Source organism: Rhinolophus sinicus, chromosome 8 (genome assembly GCF_057876585.1).
Source record: "Rhinolophus sinicus isolate RSI-liver-muscle chromosome 8, RSI-T2T, whole genome shotgun sequence".
NCBI lineage: Eukaryota > Metazoa > Chordata > Mammalia > Chiroptera > Rhinolophidae > Rhinolophus > Rhinolophus sinicus.
Window position 1 is genome coordinate 18,733,602 of NC_142508.1, and position 20,557 is coordinate 18,754,158.

General features: G+C 37.7%; 1 protein-coding gene and 1 pseudogene across 4 annotated transcripts in view; one reads left to right on the forward strand and one right to left on the reverse strand.

The window, feature by feature from the left end:
- GRM8 (glutamate metabotropic receptor 8) overlaps window positions 1–20,557 on the forward strand; it is a 681,950-nt gene that overhangs the window by 401,026 nt on the left and 260,367 nt on the right. The gene's annotated exons all lie outside the window — the stretch shown is intronic.
- On the reverse strand, window positions 15,624–16,714 carry LOC109456640 (annexin A1 pseudogene; annotated as a pseudogene).

Below are 20,557 nucleotides of genomic sequence, written 5' to 3' on the forward strand. Positions count from 1 at the left end.
ATCCTGAGTTATACACTTCAATTCTGTCCTTGGCCCTTCTCTTTGCATCCATGAAGGTGATACACACTGTACAATGGGAGAAAATGCTCTATAATATTAATCCCAATATAATGCATGACAGGTCGAAGACAGTGGACTTGACACTGTGTAAATCTGGAAAGAAATTGTGAGACATTCTTTAATGCAGAACTTAGAGTATCATGATGTCATTTGGCTCTTCTTGTAGAGGCATTTTCTTTGTACAGTTTTTCTGGAGATGTAAATTTTTCCCCCAAAGAAGACAGTCCTGAATCCCTTTTCAATGCTATACTTCAGGTTAGGTACACTTTGATGCATTAAATAGACTTGCCCAATATTTGTTATCTTCTTCTTTCTACTTTTAATGTGGACATACAGATGTATCTTTATATGGTATCAGGTTCAAGCCACACAAAAATTCATGTTGGTGATTACGGGAGAAAAGAAGGGCCAGCCAATTTTGAGTTCCTTTGTTGGTTTACACTCTCAGTGCTAGTTATGGATTTTGGAATAATGTTTCATGTTCTAGAAGTAGTTTTCAATCCAATGATTAGAATTTTAATTTTCAGTACTTTTTCCCTATATCTCTTAAGGTCAACAATCATGAATAAATCCACCCTTGGTAGGCTGAATGGTTTTAGCTTCCAAGAGTTGTCAGTAGACTTCAGATTGGAGCAGTCCTTCAGTTGTGTTACTTGTGAGTTTTTGATAAATTTGCACACTGCTGACTGCAGACCTAATGTATTTATGGACCATGGAGCATGGCTTGATATTTAAAGGAATCTAAAATGTGATTTAAAAAAAAATCATATTAAGTTGGGAATGTTGTTTAGGATTGATATTTAAAATAAATAATAAAAATTATGAATATGTGCCATTGTACTATTCACTCCAGATTAAATGTAAAATTATTCAAATAATAAATGACAGATCACAAATGATGTTCTTAGGCCATTTAATTTAAGCCATCTTTGCTAATGCTAATCACAACACAGAAGTATTTGTAAAAATAAAGAGGTTTAGTGTGGCAACTCTGATTAAATTCTAACCTTAAAACTGACAAAAAAAAAAAAAAAGGCTAGGAGAATTATAAACCCTGAATATCTCAAATATTTTTTAATTGCATTCTGTTAATAGCTCATAGGGTGAGGGTAGGAAATTTTCAGATTTAATAACCATTTCTATAGTCTAGAATTCAAGTTGAACTTTTTTTTTTCAGTAAGCAAATTGAAAATTTAAAATGTCCAATTTAACTGTCCCACTCAAGGGAGAGAAGAGAGTATTTCCTTTCCTCAAGGTGTGTCTTGAAGAGAGGTAAGACGGCGAGCTCAGGGCTGGCCTGAATGCAGAACTGAGCCAAACCCCAATGGTCCTCCAAAAATGTTTCTTGGAATGATGAATTGAGTGTTTATTTGCTGGCAATGAATATAATGCCCATGAAAAGAGAGTTATTCTTTCTGAAGAGCACTTTAAAAGGACAATGTTAGCCATCGGATTTTATGCCATGCATTTTCAGAGATCAACAAGCCAGTGCCCCCTGAGGCCCCAAATGGAGAGATGGGTATGCTGTGAATCTCAAATGAGGTGGCATCTGATATATAGTTTATTTTTAACTTAAAGGAATTTGGTGTTTCCTTCTTTGGTAAATATCACATTTTGAAAATGTGGGTAAATTATTACCAAATTTCAAGTTGTGCTAATGACCCTGTTTCCCCGAAAAGAAGACCTAGCCAGACAATCAGCTCCAATGCGTCTTTTGGAACAAAACTTAACATAATACCCAGTTTTATTTTACTATAAGACCAGGTATCATATCATATCATATATCATATCATATCATATCATATCATATCATATCATATCATATCATATCATATCAGAGTCTTATATTAATTTTTGCTCCAAAAGACACATTAGAGCTGATTGTCTGGCTAGGTCTTATTTCCAGGGAAACACGGTAGATATCAAGATAACTTAAAAATTTTATTTTTATTCTGGGAAGATGATTGCTGATAAGTTTATACTGGACTGATACTTTTGTAGGATAATTCCATGAAATTTGGTATGTGGACACAGTCCTATGAATAATGATGAAAAATAGCTTAAAATGGGCATGTGCCTTTCCCACATTGATCCATTTGTGTTCTCTCTTTTTTCGTTTACAGGAGTGTATAACAAAGATACATTCTCCCTAAAATGTATTTATTAGCCCCTAAAATCAGTTATCTGATTAGAATTCAGTTTTGTGTAAATTTTGGTCTTTAAATTCTTAACTCATTCATGTTGAGAAAACTTGCAAACTTAAATTATTTTAAAGATAATGTTATCAGCTTAATGTTAGTATATTAGACTATTTTAGTCTGTTAGTATATAGACTGATGTTAGTATAGACTAATGTTAGTATATAGACTATTTTATTTTAAATTATTATTTGTAGATTATGTTAATATTTTCAGTTTGGGGTGACTTTAATGAGGGAAACTGCCTTTCTAGAAATTTGGGGGTTGTTATTTGTCTTACTTTATTGTTTCAACTTCACCATCTACAGCATATATATTCAATAACCTTAATCTTCTCTCTCACTATGTGAACCTGTGGATGATTTTGAACCTTTGTTTATTTCATCTGTATCTCTATTCGTTTGGACAATTAGGTAATGTCTAAAGGCTCCCAAACTTTTTCTGAGGAGGATATGGCATAAATTTTATGCTGCTTTATAATCGCTCCAATGCGGGGTGAATATTATTAAGTAAAGTGGCTGTTATTCACAAATTCTCTCCTACTGGGGATCCAGAAAGAGGGGTTTGTGATTATAGAAGCCAGTTTACCAATTATGAAAAGAATTTAGCTGACCATGCAAACCGACCTTTTGAAGGATCCCATTTTATTTAGTAATTTCTAAGTGTGTTCTTAGAGGATATTTTATTTTAAAAGGTAGATTGTTCCATTAATAAAACCTCAGTCTTATGTTGATGCATTTTATTCTTTACGTACCTCATTCAAAATAGTCGATTCTATGAAATTTTTGGGAAAATAAATGAGAGTATGAAACAAGTATCCTAGTTAGTTCTGTTGCAGGTAGTTTGTGGACCATACATTGAGAAGCACTATTTTAGGGTGTTTTTTAGGGCAAGCACTGATGTTTCTGTTTCTTAAAAAAAAAAAAAAAAAAAAAAAAAAAAGTGTTATGCTTTTGTCATGCGGGGTGGCCTGCGGGGTCTCTGCTCCGGCTCCCCACATAAGAACGCAGGATATGATGAGGCCAAAAAGGAACACCCACGGAGCCATAGGTAGGGAGTCATACCACTATAGTCTCGCTGGTGGCTGGGTTGGAGACACAGAAAGCAGGAGCCAAATGATCCGCAACCCGCAGTCCATTTCTCTCTGCCAACCAATATCACTTGCTAGCTACAATCCACAATCCACACTCCGCCGCTTGCTAGCTCAGCCACCATGTTCTTGCTAGCCCCCATTTTTTTCCTAGTAGCAGAGCCACAGCAGTTATATTAGTGGCCAATGGCTCACTGGTTACAGCTGACAGCCAACTAGCCACAGCTGATGGCCATCCAATCACAGTTGATGGCCATTTACTACCTGAGCCAGCGCCTTTCCACGTGAGGGCGAGAGCCTGGAAACTGCACTCCTGGCTCTGTCCCCACACTCATGCTGAGCAATGTACTCTACAAGGTTAACAGGCTGATTTTTTTCCCCAAGATTATATACAAGGAAAAATAATGTAGATAATTAACACTGCTGGTGCCGAGGGCTGTTTTTTTGTGTTTTTTCTTTCTTATGCAGTTTCAGTAATAAAGAGAGCTAAGACATTCTGTCTTATTTCAGCCTCTTTGTTTTGGTGATTTCCAAGTTCCAAATCGATTTTTTCCCCCTAAGATTTAAAGAAAGACTGGGGAAGTAAATATTATGCTTTATTTTCAAGGGCCATTTAAATTGATGGAACTCTGTACTACTGTTAATGATCCAAAGTAACTTCTATGGGTGTGATTCCACCCCGATCACATATTAATGCATTATTGATTAACCACAAAGCCCGTTTTATATTAGTAAACATTTTCATGTGGGATCATGACCCCACGTCCCTTTCCATGGTTCTTGTACGTTGCGTCGTCTTCAGTAGGTTGACTCCCTTTCTTCCAACTATGGAAATATCTTAGGCAATATTTTCTAACTTTCTCTACTTAGAACCTTTGCAGCAAAACAGAACAATTACCATTTGCTTTTTATTGGAAACATTTACTAGCTAGTCAATTGGATCACCCTGCCTAAATGGTGTGTGGCATTCTGACTCTATAGATTAAAAGGCCGCTGTTACTCAAAGGAGACTTGGAATAACTTTCAAGTCCTAGTCTTTTTGTTTTCACTTTGCATCTTGTGAGCTCGCTCAACGGATAGTAGTAATTTAGGTTAATATAGCTCTTTGCAATGTTCACCATGACATCACATACATTTTTAAATCTGATCTTCTCAAGAGTTGTATAGAGTATGCAGGTCAAGGGTAATTGTTAATCTCGTTTTCCAGATCAGGAGACTATAGCCCAGAGTTTTAAGTGGTGTGTGCTGATAAGTCTTTAAGTGCTAAAATTATTCCCTGAATACGCATCTTTTGTCCTGCAGTGACCTTTCCACTCTATCACAACCATCTCTTACTTGAACAGACCAAACTGGGCAAAAGATTATAAAAGGGCAGTGGGAGGGCAGCTGTTACCAAGGAAACTGTTACTTTAATTTTTCACGTATTGATCAGAAATGAAGTAGAAAAAGAGGAGGACACTTTTTATCCCGGGTAGAGAAAACAAATCATCAAGTAAAGAGGTGAAAACAAGCTGATAGGAAAACTGTCATGAAAAAACATCACATGTGTTGTATGATCGTGTACAACACAATCCTTCCAACTTTCTTCTGTTTCTAGGAGGGAAAAGAAGGTACAAGAGGATTAGTATGAACATGAAAGAGAGTTCTGCAATTCAAATTAAATTGCAGGGAAGACTATGATGTAAGTCCTGCAGAGTGGACCTCAATCGGGAATAAGATGAGAGAAAGAATGAGGAATGAAGAAAGAGTTTGCATCTTCTAGAGCTTAGGGGCAGTGCAGAAGGGGCCAAAGAAAAGTGGGCACAGACTGTGGCTGGATATTACGTTGAGACTTGACAAATACTCTTTAGTTTCCCTCAATCACTGAAACAGCACAGACAGTGTGAATATACTATTTGTGACTAGGATGGAAAATTGACCTGATAACTCACATAGAGGCCTTTCTTTAAAAAAAAAATCAGAAAATTGGCTTTATTTCCCAGCTCTGTTGTTGTGTTTTAGGTTGAAACTACTTAAAATGTAAGAGCTGTGAGAGTCAAGCCAGGGGACACGACCAGGTTCAGATTAATTAGTGACTAAAGCTTAGAGTAACATAGAATAACTACACCTAATTGCTTACAGTTGAAACCAATGGCTCTAATTTTACAGTGACTCACAATCACTTTGTTAAAACAGATTGCCAGGGCCCAGACCAGAGTTTCTGATTCAGTAGAACTGGGGTCGGACCTGAAGATTTACTTTTCTAACAAGTTCCCTGACACGTGCTGCTACTATTTCTGGTTCAGGGACCACATGTTGCAAAACACAGGTTTAAACATCGTTTTGATAACTCTGGGTTTTCAGGGGAAATGGATATTGCTTAGAAGAGAGCACAACCCTTCACTGTGACGTTCTTTTAAGTTCCCATCAAGACAACAGACACTGGTCAGACAGAGAGAGGCTACCCAGCACCCAAGCAACCTGAGTTCCCTCTCCTGGATTCGCCCAGTTCCTTGCTCCTGAGGGGCACACTGTGCCCCTCCCCCCGCCCCAGAGAACCATACTTCCAGAGACTGCAGATAATAGCAACATTTTGCATGTACCACAGTCTGTTAAATCACCACTATGGAAATGTTTCACTTATAATGTATGAGTTTCCTTGAAAGGATATTCACAAATGCCAGGCACTCCCGGTTTCAGAAGCAAACAGCCTCAGCGAGTCTGTACCCACGTGGAGGGAGAATACAGGACTTGGGCGTGATGTTCAGTATTTCTGTCTCCATCTCGTCATCTTTGCACAAAACCCGTTTCCCTGTAATTACATGTTCAGTTTCAGCATAGTGATTAATAACTTGATTAAAATTGATGTTTATCTGTTTTAGAGTTGCATTTAAAAAAAATGGAATTCAGTTAACCACCCCAATGGTTCTTTTACCCACAAGCTGTGCCTGAGAGGCTATTTTTCACCTGATGGCAACATGCAATAATTATGAGCGGAATACTTTGAAAGACCATGTCAAGGCCATGCTCTGACATGTCAGATCATGTCAGTTCTGTGAACCGACAGGGGACTTGACAAGTCAGTTTCTTTTTCAGAGCTGCTAAACAAGGAGAGAAGAGAATACCTTCTTCCTCCATCCTGTACTTAAACCAAAAGTCTGCAGAACTCGACGTGAGTCATGACCCGGAGCTGGCAGCCTCCCTGGTTACAGCAGGACTTTTAAGAAGTAGTCTGGGGAAGCTATCTCATATGAAACAATAAAGACACTATGAATATTAAATATTAAGTAACTATTAAATATTAATTAAAATAAATATTAAAATATGAATCTATGGCAGGAGGTAGAAATATAATAACTCTAAAAGAAGGTCTGTGATATGAATGCAAGTCAGAGTGAATGCAGACAAAGAAACCTGGTAGCAAGTTTAGACTCTCGATTATCTAAATGTGACATCTCAGATTCTTTTTCTTAAAGTAAGAAGGGAATATTCTTAAGAACTCTGTGCTATGCCTGCATAGATGTCTCCCAGTCTCTATCTCTGTGTCTGTCTTTAATATAATAGCTGCGTGTACGTGATGTACATATACAAGTCATTCCTACACAGACACATTCTTTGGGTGGGGGTAACCCTCTACTTTAATAAGTGGGTAATTTTAGGGCATATGTTCCTTCCAGCAGATGCTTGGGCTCCATTTGGAAAACTGGCATTGTCATTCATCAAATGGCACCCTAGTAGTCTCAAAGAGTTAATGAGGGTCTCAAGTTTCCTACTTACTCCCCGCAGGAAAGGCATCTGACGCACACTTTGTACTCCAGCAAAGCAGTTGGCACCTTTTTGACATTCATAGCAATTCATTCTTCTCAGAGCCCCAGACTCTCACCTACCAAGTCACCAGTTGTCCCTGTTGTCCTGCCTGCATCTATACTTTCTGGGGCATCACTGCTGCTTTCCCCGCTCACCTTCACCCACTGGGACTCTGGACTGTTCTTACCATATGTTCCTGCGACCATTAGTGCAGCCCCAGCTCCAGAGGTGGCTTCTGACTTGGCAACTTTCTGTTTACCCTCTGATTTCCTTGGCACAACCATCTGAAAACATAGCTGATTCACTTCTAGGACTTATAACCATCATCTTTAGTGAAAAAAGAAGCAATATTTTAAATAAAATGTGGATACAATGGTTGGATACGTTGGCTAATACAACCACTTGAAAAAGTCCTCACGCCAAGCCACGTATTGAACACTTAATTAAAAATGTTGGTATGAATAAGTATATTATCTATTGCCATCTATGGAGCTACTGAAAAGTAGATTTCTTTTTAGAAAGTAGAGTAGCTCCATATTTATTAAATGAGAATAAATTCAATACACACTTTGATTATGCCAGTTATGTGCATTTTTGTTTGTTTTTTCAAAAGGTAGAATATCATTAACAATATCTTTAAGGATATGTATGCTCTTACACAGACTAGTTTTGGAATTAAATAAATAAAATAGTGAATTTCATACTCCAAACTGCCAGTTGAAAAATTGCATTAGTGATTCAACTCTTTGAACAAATTAAAAGACAGTCTTCATCTTCCTCCTTTTCCAGATAAATTAATCTCTGAGTCTGTATGACATAAACTATATAACAAACCTTCTCTCGAAAGTCACTATAGGAAATGTAAATGGCTGAAGTAGCAGAAGATAACTCACACTTTCTAGTCTACTAAAATTAAATAATTTTTGCAAGTCATGATATCAGATAATATCCACATATTTTAGAGAGAGCATTTTTCCTCCTTCTGTAGGCTTATTGGTCACAAACAAGAAGGTACTTTTTTTCTGATTTTTTTTTTTTAGTTATTTATATTTTAAACCTGTTATTTGTTATGCTTTATGGGGTTTTCACATTAAAAAAAAATTAGCTGTTGTGGAACATTAACCTGTACATCTGGTCTGGATGCTGGTTTTGATGAAAGGACCAGCCGCCTAAGAACTGTAGTCCCCATCGTCTGTCAGGGCGGTGAAGATACAGAGCATGAAGATACCATACATTTATGACATTGAAGTTGACTAGTTTCTTGCTGTTTCTTTATGTGTTGCCTTGTTGGCAGAGCCAAAATTATAAACTGATTACAGCTAGAGAAAAAAATGCTTCCGTTGGTCTCCCCACTGAATAGTAATTACTCTGTTATGTTTCATTGCCATTTCCTTTTTGTTTTTGTTAGACTTTTGAACATTATTAGGCTATCTTATCTTTCAGTATGGCTTCTGGCAACAAGGAAACACAAGACAATTGTAATGTGTATAAAATGTTTATAGTGATTATCTTACTGTATGTCATGAATCATATTGTAGAAAAACTAAGTATATACTGGAAACAACATACCTTGTTTTCCTATCTTCCTACCATGTTTGATGCCGTTTCTACTGCTCCTCTTCCTTGATCATGTAGGTAGTTCAGAAAAGCCTGTTTCAAATTTAGAATGCCATATGTTACAAGATTTCAAATCTGCTCTGGACAGTATGAAATCTATTTCTCTGCAAAAAAAATGGCTTATATTTCATTAAGGCTGCTTTACATCAGCTGCAAAGCAAAACTATTGAGGTTTTTTTGTTTTTTTTTCCTGTTTCTGAGTTGATTTTTTTTGTTTGTTTGTTTTAAATCGACTCAATCGACCTGATTGCTGTCTCACAGGCATATTCTGTGAACTCATCTCATAGAGTCAAGGCCTAATTAGTCTAAATTTTTCTTGGTCTGCTACTAATTGTATGTTTAACTGTTTTGTTATGATAAAGCCCATTTAAAGGGTAGAATATAATTCATTCTTCATGTCCTTTAATGTAATTATATTTTATTATTGCAAGAAGTGGGGAAAAATCCATTTCCCCCACATTCTAGGGCAGAAGGGATATGTGAGTGACTCTGAAATAGGGGGGATATTCAGGAAGATCATTATAAGTAGAACTGTTAAAAAAGCATGCATAGGCATAACGCAGAGATAAAATGGGTTTAGTTCCAAGCCACCACAATAAAGCGAGTTATCGCAATAAAGCGAGTCATGAATTTTTTGGTTTCCCAATGTATGTCAAAGTGATGTTTACACTCTACTGTAGTCTGTTAAGTATGCAATAACTTTATGTCTGAAAAACCAATTACCTACCTTAATTAAGAAATAGTGTATTGCTAAAAAATGCTAACAATCATCTTAGCCTTCAGCAATTCATGACTTTTTTGCTGGTGGAAGGTCTTGCCTCAATGCTGATGGCGGCTGACTGATCAGGGTGGTGGTTGCTGAAGGTTGGGGTGACTGGCAATTTCTTAAAATAAGACGACAATGAAGTTTGCTGTATTGATTGACTTTTCCTTTCATAAGCAATTTCTCTGCAGCATGCGATGGTGTTTGATAGCATTTTACCCACCGTAGAATTTCTTTTAAAATTGGAGTCAATCCTCTCAAACCCGGCCACTGCTCTATCAACTAAGTTCATGTAATATTCTAAATCCTTTGTCATTTAAACAATACTCACGACATCTTCACCAGGAATAGGCTTCATCTCAAGAAACTACTTTTTTTGCTCATCCATGAGAAGCGACTCCTCAACTGTTAAAGTTTTATCACGAGATTGCAGCAATTCAGCCACATCTTCAGGCTCCACTTCTAATTCTAGTTCTCTTGCCGTTTCCACCACATCTGCAGTTACTTTCTCCACGGAAGTCTTGAACCCCTCAAGATTATCCAGGAGAGTTGGAATCAATTTCTTCCAAAATCATGTTAATGTTGATATTTTGACCTCTTCTCATGAATCATGAATTATCTCAATGGCATCTAGAATGGTGAATCCTTTCCAGAAAGTTTTTAATTTGCTTTGCTCAGATCCAGCAGAGGAATCACTATGTATGGCAGTGATAGCCATACAAAATGAATTTCTTACATAATAAGATGTGAAAACTGAAATTACTCCTTGACACATGGGCTACGGAATGGATATTGCGTTAGCAGGCATGAAAACAGCATTGATCTCATCGTACATCTCCATCAGAGATGCTCTTGGATGACCAAGTGCATTGTCAATGAGCAGTACTACTTTGAAAGGAATCTTGTTTTCTGAACAGTTGTCCCAATAGTGGGCTTAAAATACTCAGTAAACCATGTTTAAACAGAGGTGCTGGCATCCAGGTTTTGTATTTCCATTTACAGAGCATAGACAGAGTAGATTTAGCATAATTCCTAAGGGCCCCAGGATTTTCAGGGAGGTAAATGATCATTGGCTTCATTTTAAATTTACCAGATACATTAGCCCCTAACAGGAGAGTCAGCCTGTCCTTTGAAGCTTTGAAGCCAGGCACTGACTTCTCTCTAGCTATGAAAGTCTTAGATGGCATCTTCTTCCAATAGAAGGTTGTTTCTTCTACATTGAAAATCTGTTGTCTAGAGTGGCCACCTTCATGAATTATCTTAGCTGGAGCTTCTGGATAACTTGCTGCAGCTTCTTCATCAGCACTTGCTGCTTTACCTTGTACTTTTATATTATAGAGACAGCTTATTTCCTTAAACTTCACGAACCAACCTTTGCTAGCTTCAAACTTTTCTTCTGCAGCTTCCTCAATACCCCCGCCCCCCACCCCAAACTTCATAGAATTGAAAGGGTTGGAGCCTTGCTCTGAATTTGGCTTTGGCTTAAGAGAATGTTATGGCCCGTTTGATCTTCTAGCCAGACCACTAAACTTTCTCCACATCACCAATAAGACTGTTTTGCTTTCTTATCATTTGTGTGTTCACTGGAGTAGAACTTTTAATTTCATTCAAGAACTTTTCCTTTGCATTCAGAACTTGGCTAAATGTTTGGCACTGGAGGCCTAGCTTTTGACCTACCTTGGCTTTTGACATGCCCTATTCACTTAGCTAAATTATTTCTAGTTTTTTATTTGAAGTGAGAATGTGAGACTCTTTCTTTCACTTAAACACTTGGAGACCAGGCTGGGGTTGTTAATTGGCCTAATTTCAACATTTCTGTGTCTCAGGGAATAGGGATGCCCGAGGAGAGGGAGCAAGATAGGGGAATGGCCAGTTGGAGAAGTCAGGACACATACAACATTTATCAGTTAGGTTTACAGTCTGATATGGGCATGGTTTTTGGTGCCCCCAAACAATTATAATAGTAACATCAAAGATTACAGATCATTATGAAAAGTATAACAATAATGGAAGAGTTTGAAATGTTGAGAGAATTGCCAAAACGTGACACATAGACACGAAATGAGCAAATGCTTTTGGGAAAATGGCACCAGTAGACTTGCTCAAAGCAGGGTTGCCACCAATCTTCCATTTTCTAAAAAAAACACAGTATCTGCAAAGTGTAATAGAGCAAAGTGATGAAACGAGGTATGCCTGTACAATTTGGGAACAAGGAGTAAAATAACTGTAAAGGATACATGAAGGAAATTTTTGGAAGATGGAATAACTATAGATATTTCAGATGACTTTTGTTGTTTTAGTTGGATTTAGCAGAGCAAGAGTATTTTCTAACTTGAAACTTTCAAATACAAAGAATTAGGTGGAGATTTTCCCCTTATTTTAGTCATTTGTATGTGATTTTCAGCTGACATCTTTTTTTTTTTTTTTTTAAAGATTTTATTGGGGAAGGGGGACAGGACTTTATTGGGGAACAGTGTGTACTTCCAGGCCTTTTTTCCAAGTCAAGTTGTTGTCCTTTCAATCTTAGTTGTGGAGGGTGCCGTTCAGCTTCAAGTTGTTGTCCTTTCAGTATTAGCTGTGGAGGGCGCAGCTCGGCTCCAGGTCCAGTTGCCATTTCTAGTTGCAGGGGGCACAGCCCACCATTCCTTGGGGGAGTAGAACCGGCAACCTTGTGGTTGAGAGGATGCACTCCAACCAACTGAGCCATCTGGGAGCTCAGCTGCAGCTCAGCTCAAGGTGCTGTGTTCAATCTTATTTGCAGGGGGTGGAGCCCACCATCCCTTGCGGGACTCGAGGAGTTGAACCGGCAACCTTGTGGTTGAGAGCCCACTGGCCCATGTGGGAATCGAACCGGCAGCCTTTGGAGTTAGGAGCGCGGAGCTCCAACCGCCTGAGCCACCGGGCCGGCCCTTAGCTGACATCTTTTGTTTAAGAGAATAAAATTGATCAAGAAATGATAGGTTTAGGAATTTTTCTGAAAATTAGTGAAACTACTAAAAATTATATTTCAGTAGGATTTACCTTAGTTGAAGAAATTATGTAATTGGGGTCAGATGATTTACAAGTATGTAGAATAGAAGAGATCAAATATCCAAAAATAGAACTAAGGATCCACAAATTAGTAGAGCACAGAAGTATATGCTGCAGCAAGTAAAAGCTAGGGATAATTATGATCAAGTTTGAAAAGAGCAAAAATGTAAAAAATAGCAAATTAATTAATAAAGAAGATGAGATGAAATACCACTTGCAAAATTGATCAAAGAGAATAGAAAATTCCCTTTATTTATAATTTTGTAAATATAACAGGAATAAAATGTCTTGAAGGGTCATTTCTTTTAATTAGATTGGGAGGAAAAGAAAGCAATTGATTTGATAATATTTTTATTCCGTATTTATTATTTAATAGTGAATTTTCACTTTTGAAGGAAGATAGAATGTTTTTAATAATATAATACCTAGGGAATCTTTAAAAAGTTAAATATTTTTACATATTTAATTTCAAGTGCCTGGTATCAAATAAAAATACTGTAGAATTTGGCTGGAGTGATTACTGTGTTTCCCCAAAAATAAGACTGGGTCTTATATTAAGGTTTGCTCTAAAAGATGCATTAGGGCTTATTTTCAAGGGATGTCATACTGAAAAATCATGCTAGGGCTTATTTTCTGGTTAGGTCTTATTTTGGGGGAAACACGGTACTCCCTGCCCCCAACCCTTTTTTGTTGACTCTGGGAAATCTGAGAAGAGGATTATTATTGGGATAATTGAAATGAATGGCCATCTAAATTCAGTGATTCTTTCCTACATGTAACATGCTGATGACATACATTCCAGAAGTGAAGGTGTGTTAACAAAACACACTCAGGATGGTAACACCTTGAACATTATCAGTCATTAATATCTTTTTGTGAAAGAGTTTATCTCACTGATGTTAGGCAGGTATGATGAGAAAGGAGGACAGCTATTTAGAGGAGAAAAAATGATCTAGAACTGCAGAGGCAAGAGGCACAGGAGACTAACTTAGTCTCCCTCATATCTTGGCTAGATATAATCTAACTATGGAAGAAGAAAGAACCAATACTGTGAGGGAAAAAAAAGTGAAAAACAGTCACACAGTTCTAAAACATGGCAGATTAATCTGTTCTTCTAAATTAGACCAATGCATCCAATTGACCAACAAAGTCCATACATGCTAATTATAAGTTTAAAGAGCTTTTGAGTCATTTTATTTTATTTTTTATTTTATTTTTCAGCATATGGGAAGTCAGTATATTTCTTTCTTTTAAAAAAAAAATGTATATTATCAGTCTTTTTTTTTTTTTTATTGGAGAATATTGGGGAACAGTGTGTCTCTCCAAGGCCCATCAGCTCCAAGTCATTGGTCTTTCATTCTAGTTGTGGAGGGCGCAGCTCAGCTCCAAGTCCAGTTGCCACTTCCAATCCCCAGTTTCAGGGGGTGCAGCCCACCATCCCATGTGGGAACCGAACCGGCAACCCCATTGTTGAGAGCTCGCGCTCTAACCAACTGAACCATCCGGCCACCCTTGAGTCTATTTTATTTATTTATCATTTTATTTATTATTAGGCTGTAAGTGTGTGGAATAAGAATATGTTCTTATCAAGGAAAATAATTGGCTATAAGATGATACTTAGAAAATAGAGGACAAGAAGTTGTCACAAGAGCTCACCTGTAGGGGTGGGGCCTAAATCCACTCTCAACTTTTCATTACATGACAGAGGAAAGGCTCCTTTGCAGGAATGGCTGTCGTAGAAGGATTGGGAGGTGGGCCTTTAACATTTACTGAGATGTTACCATGTGCATGGAAATAAAACAATGAATGAAAATACACATGGCTCCTGCCCTTGTGGACCATTGTTTTACAATCAGATAGGGCACAGAGATAATTTTAGAAACAGTAAAAAGGAGAGTGCCTTCCAAGGGTATCTTTTTTCCTTGTTTATTTTATAAATGACAATTGATTTATTTGCTGTCCCTTAATTTGGTGAGCAGGGAAAACTAGAAAAGAGGTAATGAGGCTGAAAGGTATTTTAAAGTTAAAGGCATCAAATCTCTAATTCAAAATGACTTGGATCCTGTAAAAAAAGGACAAAAGAAATTGTAGTTTTCATTTGATTGACTATAGATCACAACAGTTTGAGGTAGGAGGTCATTTTCCCCTCCTTCACTGATGAAAATCTGAGAGCAAGAGAGGTTAAGACATTTGCCATCGATAAAAGAGCTAGAAAGTAAAGGAATTTCTATTACAAATTTTATTTTTTTTTCCTGCTGTTACATGCTACCTCATAAAGACTGGTACAATTAAAAGTTACAATGTGATGAGTGGGTTACCGTCCTCACAAAGAGATCATGGTTGTGCATCATATAGGATCATGTGCAGCTATAAGTAACAGAGAGGGTAAAGAACACTGGTTTCAACCAGATAGAACTCTTGTGTTTCTTCCTGGTAAAATCCCGAGGAGGCAGTTTAGGAGTGGAGCGGTGGCTCTGCTTTACCGTACTTCTAGTTTACAGCTTTGTCATCTCTAGCATGTGGCTGTAATTCCTCCCGGGTCCAGATGGCAGGTAGAGCTTCGGTGAGATGGAGGATGGAGGAAAGGATGAAAGATGGCAGAAACAATGGGCACGTGCCCATGTGTTTTAAGAAAGGTTACCTAAAGTTGCCACCATATCTATATATTTGTTTACATCCTATTGGAAGCTATATTTAGGCATAAAAGAGGTTAGAAAATCAAGTCTTTATTTTGGTCAAGCCTGTGCCGTGCTAAAAATCATGAGTTTTTTGTTTTGTTTTGTTTTTTTCCCAGTAAAATCATTTTATTTTCTGTCACATAGACATCTTTCTCAGGTAATGTTACTAGAACAACCTGTTTATGGGGTTTTACAGTTGGGGTAAATATATTTTTTAAACATTTATTTCTATTATACAGAGTTGTGATACAAAAAATGATTTATAGGCTACAGTGTTCAGAAGGCAGTTAGTTAGACTAATCCTGCTGAAGAAACTTTCCTATTTAAGTCTATAATATGGAATGAAAAGATATGATTAAAAAAGTCTTCTGATCAAAAGCTTGAGATCAACAAAGGAATGTTTACTGTCCTCCACAGAGAGCACCAGGATTTTCTCATAATCTCCTTTGATTTCATCCAGGATAGCTTGGCAGAGAGAGAGACTGACAACTTCTGATAGCATGCTTTGATATCATTCATGTCGATTTCAGAATGGGAAACCATAGTTCTGATCAAGGTCTTATGACGTGTCCAGCACCCTTCATGGCCTGGTGAAGCTTCTCAGCAAAGAACATTGGCTTGTTTGTGGCACACTTCACAATTGTCGTGAAGCATTTCTCGATGTCACCTTTCATCTCCAGGTTCAGAACTTTGTTCATGTCATGCTTGCTATACTTGGCATCCTTCCGAAACACTCTGCGAAGATGGGGGTAGCTTCTGGTGGTAAGCTGGTACTGAGCACATCCACACCTGTCCCTTTTCTGCTTTCTCCTGCTTCATATAATGCCCTGGCCTGTGAGTCAGCCAAGTCTTCACTTAGGCCGAGATCCTCAGATCAGTCTCCCTTAATAAGAGAAAGCAAAGCCTTCTGGTAATTTCCAGATGTGTCTGAGGTGATGTCTTTAGCCAGGTCTCTCTTCGGTTTTTCTCTATAGACTCTGTTAATTTCTCTGGTTTCTCTGTTAGTCTAGATGCCAAAATTTCATTCAGAGTCTCTTCATCAGTTCCAAGGCCCTTCATTGGCAGCATGGAGTTCATCAGCATCTAATTGGGCTGGAGTTTTTAATAGAGCCAAAACAACTTCCTCAAGGTGACCTGTAAGAGCTTTCTTCAGAACTTCGTCCAGGGGCTTTCCTTTTTCCTGGAGATACCCTGCTTTGATCTGTTGACGCTGTGCATTGTTTCTCCTGGTGAGAATGTCAGTGATGGTTGCTTCACCCACACCTTTAACTGTTATTGCTTTATGCAAGACAGCAACCTCTGAGGATGGATTGAAGCTAGGATAGGGGCTCACTGCTGACCCGGGACCACCTTTGGATCCTTTCACAGTGTTAATGTATTCCCCCACTTCATTTTCAATAAACCAGGCCTGCTTGAGGAATTCTGATACCATTGCCATTTTTAAAGAAGTTTCTTGTCATCCACCTTCTTCCAAAGAACTAAAGAGACACTCTTCTCTCATCCTTTCACACATGAGTTCTAATACTATGGAAATGGCAGGGAAGTAGTATTGAGGTACAACTAATGGTCTCTGCCCAGATAGCCTATGTGTGCTTCAGCTAGAAGTCAAACTGCAGGAATCAAGGTGTGAATGGCAATGAGAAAGTAGAAGCATAAATGCTCTTGTGAGAAGCTTGGGTCTGAAAGACAGGGTGGTTTACTAGATGACTCCCATACCCAAGTCTGTCTCATCCCTAAAAGCATTTGATTGAAAGACTATAGAACACTCACATGTTTAAAATTGCCAATTCATTCAGAAGCTGAATACACAAGAAAGTCAATGGCCAAATGTCGAGCAGGTGCTTACACAGTGTAGTTAAATGAGATGGTTGATCCAAGGACCTGGTAAAAGGTTTATATCTTAATCTTAGATCCATTGTGCTGTATCTGGGCACATTTTTAATTGTTCAAGCCTGAATTGTAATGAAAAAAGCAAGACAGTTTGAATAGACAGACGTAGTTTGGAATCTGGCTTTCCAGCTTGCTACATCTTTGATAATGGGCAGGTTATGCGTATTTAACCTGAGACTCAGTTTTCTTATCTAAAAAATGGGAATAATAAAACTTGCCTCATAGAGTTATTGCGAGGATTATATACGAACATTTCCAATTTGTCTAGCATGGTAATTGCCTCATCATAGAGCCCAATAAATGTTCAATCAGCTTTTAAAAAGAGGCTGTTTATGAATATTTGTACACTTGAGCGATTACGTCTAAATGTTTCCTTTATTATGTCTCCCTGTTTTCTATCCACATCCTTGATGCTAGTAACATAATCTGGGGAGTAAAAATAAACCACTGAGGACAGAATCCAAAAAGCAGATTTGTTAAAAATAAATTTAAAATGAATCTCAGGCTATGATTTTTCACATTGGTTCTAAATATATCAAATTTCTGTTTATAATTTTTCTCACAAAATTTGATATTCAAGGCATGTGATGAAAGTTTACAGATGAAAATATTTTCAGTTCTCGTTTGCATTTACATGCATCGAAAGTTTAAAGATGAAAATATTTTCTTTTTTTTTTCCTAATTTCGCATTAATGTACAGGGGTAAAGATGAGAGATTCCAGTGGGTCATGCCTCATCTCTCATGGTGAACCTGGGGCTTGTTGCCAGAACACAGTCGAGGTGGTTCATTTAGTCTTTACAGGGCCACAATTCCACTTTCGTCTTGGAAAGTTTTCTAGGTGCCAATAGAACTCACATTAAATCATGAGCTATAATTTAGTTTATATGTAATGTTGAAGGACATGACAGTTTATATTAGTTAGATTTAAAAATTAAAAAAAGACTTGTCAAACAAATCTACTCCCTTTCCATTCTAATATATGTTCCTAATCAAAAGCTACAATTTTTGATCTTAGGTAACAGTGTGTATGCGTTCTGCTTAGTGAATACAAATGTTTTATTGATTATTTAGGAAGTGATGAAATACAGCCACAGGTTCCTGATTTATGAGGGGTTTGAAATAAGCAGTTACCTCATCTTGGATCTGTTGTTTCAACACTGTCTAATGCAGTTAGTCTCAGATGTTCTATTTCCTCTATTATGGAAAGTATCCTACTAGACGTTGTGGAGACAAACAAAAACGAAAATACCCTTACCGACTCTGCCTTTTATGTACATTTATTTAAACATAAAAGTAGAATGCATAGCTTTAGTTTATGTGACAAAAGTTCTCCCAGCTTTACTCTATTATATCCCATAATAGTTTCCTAGACTGGCATTTCATAGAATATTAAAGCAAAACGGATGGAGGCTTTATGCAGGCTAATTGGGATTATCTTATTGACACACAGTTCTTTAGAAAGAAGCTTGGTTCCAGTTGGTTGAACAAACATCGATACTAACCTAAGACGTATTTTGGATCTGTATTTGGTCCTGTTGGGATGCAAAGGAGGTAGATCCAACCCGAGCAGGCAGATTATTGGGAGAGAAAATAATATTTAGAAACAAGCCGTAAATCAAAAATGATGCCTGAAAGATACATCCTGCTAATTCATTAAACAGTCCGCAGCTTGTGTGTTTACTGGTTCCTGGTGAGGACTTGGAACGCGTGGATGGCTTGCATCCCTGACGATGTCTGATAGAAGCAGAGGCTGATCGAATTAATTGGAAGGCAACAAGAGAGGTCATCTTGTCTGGTCCCTGTCCCTTTGAAGGATGACACAGAAACTTGCCCAGACAGATTGTGATCTGCTTTAATCATCCACTGGCATTATACCTCCGCCTGTGCTGTGACCCCTAAAATTGGGAAGAAAAGTGAAAGACCCAGTCAGTCACCCAGAGGCCTGACCACATTGCACAGAGGCAACAATTGTTTTTCTTTTTCATCTGGATGGTCCAGCACTAACCACAGGTGCCCTAAAATGTTCATTTAAACGACATGCAGTTAACATACTCTGGTTGACTCTTTTAAATGTAAATTTTTATCACAAAATCCTTTGCTTTCCTATTTTTGGCATTTTTAACCAAAAAGCATAGTTCTTTGAATGTTATTTGTTTCCACTGACACTCAGTTTAATTTGGCATGAGAACCTCACCGTAACTCACACCTGCTTGTTACTCATTTCATCCCATAATTCATTTAATGAATTCTTTCAAGGCTTTTCATTGCTCATGGGCAAACTCATTTAGTGATTCCCTCAAGTTTTATTCACCCTCAATGGATCTTAAATACAAAGGGAGAGGAAATGCGGCTGAAAAAGCAACATGATATAAAGAGAATAGTCATGGATTTAGGTGGTTAGGGTTTTGTTCCTGGCTCTGTGTCCTCATGAGCTGTTGGCCCTGGAAAAATCACAGAGTTCCTGTATCATTTGTAAAATAAGAAGATGGGATTACGTCAGTGGGTGTCAAACTCTTTTTGAGTACACGCCAATTTAATATTTTATTGTATATGGCAACCCAGGGTACACATGCCTTGTAACTGAAAAAGTTTCAAGAAACAATACTTCCTGTTACTGTATGTGCTGCGCTTGATTTCTATTTTCTTTCAAAAATATGCATTTGTTACCCACCACATTGATTTTAAGCACCACTAACAGGTCATGTTATGAAGTTTCAAAACAGCAGATAAGATGATTTTTGAGGTTTTTTTAGCGAACATTCTTATTTTATTAATGACAAATTCTAGAGTCTATATTTATTATTACTATAAATATGTGTTTTTATAGTAATATTAGTAATATTATATAGTAATATTATATAGTAATATTCGTTGTTGACAAAAATCTTAAAACAAAAAGTGCAAGAACATAAGGGAGTAGGTAGGTGGAACGAGAGAGTGGAAAGAGAAAAGGTTTTATTTCCTACGTATATTTTTTATGCCGACTGTCGTATTTACTGTTCAGAGTTTTGTTCAAAAGAGAATGCCTGAGAGAATACCACTGATAAGTTGCAGATAGAACGACTGTACTCAGTTGTTCAGAGATAACACAGTCTTGGAAACAATTCCGGTGCCATCTCTTTCCCCAGTGTCTGGGTTGTCATTTACATCCTAGGGAGTTTGTAAGGAACATAAAAATATAGACCTAGTGATGGAAACTTGACCTGAACATACAAATGCCACGAATGAGGCAGGATTCATTCCCATAGTGCCAAGTGAGCAGACAGTTTCCAGGAGGTGCAGGCTAGTGGTGTTTCCCTTAAGAGGATCCAAAACATGATGTTAATGGCCCATTGGGCAAATACGCAGTTAGCCAGTGGGACTCCGGTGTATTTCTGGCCTAGACACTGAGCAGCAGGGTCTGCCCAGATATATACACCCGCAGCCCAGACATCACTCTTGGCA